The following is a 3,255-nucleotide window of genomic DNA, read 5'->3' as shown; positions in this document are numbered from 1 at the left end:
ATCGGCCACTTTATGGCCTTCCTAGTAAAAAAGGGTCGAAAAGGAGTAATGTCCTAAATTAACGAGGAGATTTTCTTAACCTCCATTTTGTCCGAATTTTTAGAGAATGCAAATATATCCCATGGAAGTCGTATTTATGTTGTTTACCTATCCAACGAATTGTCACTTGCTAAGATTCAATACAAATCGGCCACTTTATGGCCTTCCTAGTAAAAAAGGGTCGAAAAGGAGTAATGTCCTAAATTAACAAGGAGATTTTCTTAACCTCCATTTTGGCCGAATTTTTAGAGAATGCAAAAATATCCCATGGAAGTCGTAGTTATGTTGTTTACGTATCCAACGAATTGTCACATGCAAAGATTCAATACAAATCGGCCACTTTATGGCCTTCCTAGTAAAAAAGGGTCGAAAACGAGTAATGTCCTAAATTAACGAGGAGATTTTTTAACCTCCATTTTGGCCGAATTTTTAGAGAATGCAAAAATATACCATGGAAGTCGTAGTTATGTTGTTTACCTATCCAACAAATTGTCACATGCTAAGATTCAATGCAAATCGGCCACATTATGGCCTTCCTAGTAAAAAAGGGTCGAAAATGAAACGAGGAGATTTTCTTAACCTCCATTTTGGCCGAATTTTTTGAGAATGCAAAAATATACCATGGAAGTCGTAGTTATGTTGTTTACCTATCCAACGAATTGTCACATGCTAAGATTCAATGCAAATCGGCCACATTATGGCCTTCCTAGTTAAAAAGGGTCGAAAACGAGTAATGTCCTAAATTAACGAGGAGATTTTTTAACCTCCATTTTGGCCGAATTTTAAGAGAATGCAAAAATATACCATGGAAGTCGTAGTTATGTTGTTTACCTATCCAACGAATTGTCACTTGCTAAGATTCAATACAAATCGGCCACTTTATGGCCTTCCTAGTAAAAAAGGGTCGAAAAGGAGTAATGTCCTAAATTAACGAGGAGATTTTCTTAACCTCCATTTTGGCCAAATTTTTAGAGAATGCAAAAATATCCCATGGAAGTCGTAGTTATGTTGTCTACCTATCCAACGAATTGCCACATGCAAAGATTCAATACAAATCGGCCACTTTATGGCCTTCCTAGTAAAAAAGGGTCGAAAACGAGTAATGTCCTAAATTAACGAGGAGATTTTTTAACCTCCATTTTGGCCGAATTTTTAGAGAATGCAAAAATATACCATGGATGTCGTAGTTATGTTGTTTACCTATCCAACAAATTGTCACATGCTAAGATTCAATGCAAATCGGCCACATTATGGCCTTCCTAGTAAAAAAGGGTCGAAAATGAAACGAGGAGATTTTCTTAACCTCCATTTTGGCCGAATTTTTTGAGAATGCAAAAATATACCATGGAAGTCGTAGTTATGTTGTTTACCTATCCAACGAATTGTCACATGCTAAGATTCAATGCAAATCGGCCACATTATGGCCTTCCTAGTTAAAAAGGGTCGAAAACGAGTAATGTCCTAAATTAACGAGGAGATTTTTTAACCTCCATTTTGGCCGAATTTTTAGAGAATGCAAAAATATACCATGGAAGTCGTAGTTATGTTGTTTACCTATCCAACGAATTGTCACTTGCTAAGATTCAATACAAATCGGCCACTTTATGGCCTTCCTAGTAAAAAAGGGTCGAAAAGGAGTAATGTCCTAAATTAACGAGATTTTCTTAACCTCCATTTTGGCCAAATTTTTAGAGAATGCAAAAATATCCCATGGAAGTCGTAGTTATGTTGTTTACCTATCCAACAAATTGTCACATGCAAAGATTCAATACAAATCGGCCACTTTATGGCCTTCCTAGTAAAAAAGGGTCGAAAAGGAGTAATGTCCTAAATTAACGAGGAGATTTTCTTAACCTCCATTTTGTCCGAATTTTTAGAGAATGCAAATATATCCCATGGAAGTCGTATTTATGTTGTTTACCTATCCAACGAATTGTCACTTGCTAAGATTCAATACAAATTGGCCACTTTATGGCCTTCCTAGTAAAAAAGGGTCGAAAAGGAGTAATGTCCTAAATTAACGAGGAGATTTTCTTAACCTCCATTTTGTCTGAATTTTTAGAGAATGCAAAAATATCCCATGGAAGTCGTAGTTATGTTGTTTACGTATCCAACGAATTGTCACATGCAAAGATTCAATACAAATCGGCCACTTTATGGCCTTCCTAGTAAAAAAGGGTCGAAAACGAGTAATGTCCTAAATTAACGAGGAGATTTTTTAACCTCCATTTTGGCCGAATTTTTAGAGAATGCAAAAATATACCATGGAAGTCGTAGTTATGTTGTTTACCTATCCAACAAATTGTCACATGCTAAGATTCAATGCAAATCGGCCACATTATGGCCTTCCTAGTAAAAAAGGGTCGAAAATGAAACGAGGAGATTTTCTTAACCTCCATTTTGGCCGAATTTTTTGAGAATGCAAAAATATACCATGGAAGTCGTAGTTATGTTGTTTACCTATCCAACGAATTGTCACATGCTAAGATTCAATGCAAATCGGCCACATTATGGCCTTCCTAGTTAAAAAGGGTCGAAAACGTGTAATGTCCTAAATTAACGAGGAGATTTTTTAACCTCCATTTTGGCCGAATTTTTAGAGAATGCAAAAATATACCATGGAAGTCGTAGTTATGTTGTTTACCTATCCAACGAATTGTCACTTGCTAAGATTCAATACAAATCGGCCACTTTATGGCCTTCCTAGTAAAAAAGGGTCGAAAAGGAGTAATGTCCTAAATTAACGAGGAGATTTTCTTAACCTCCATTTTGGCCAAATTTTTAGAGAATGCAAAAATATCCCATGGAAGTCGTAGTTATGTTGTTTACCTATCCAACGAATTGTCACATGCAAAGATTCAATACAAATCGGCCACTTTATGGCCTTCCTAGTAAAAAAGGGTCGAAAAGGAGTAATGTCCTAAATTAACGAGGAGATTTTCTTAACCTCCATTTTGTCCGAATTTTTAGAGAATGCAAATATATCCCATGGAAGTCGTATTTATGTTGTTTACCTATCCAACGAATTGTCACGTGCTAAGATTCAATACAAATCGGCCACTTTATGGCCTTCCTAGTAAAAAAGGGTCGAAAAGGAGTAATGTCCTAAATTAACGAGGAGATTTTCTTAACCTCCATTTTGGCCGAATTTTTAGAGAATGCAAAAATATCCCATGGAAGTCGTAGTTATGTTGTTTACGTATCCAACGAATTGTC

Source organism: Medicago sativa, chromosome 1 (genome assembly GCF_051527215.1).
Source record: "Medicago sativa cultivar Bolivia chromosome 1, Bolivia_mono, whole genome shotgun sequence".
Classification (NCBI taxonomy): Eukaryota; Viridiplantae; Streptophyta; class Magnoliopsida; order Fabales; family Fabaceae; genus Medicago; species Medicago sativa.
Note: the sequence above shows the minus strand (reverse complement) of the source record.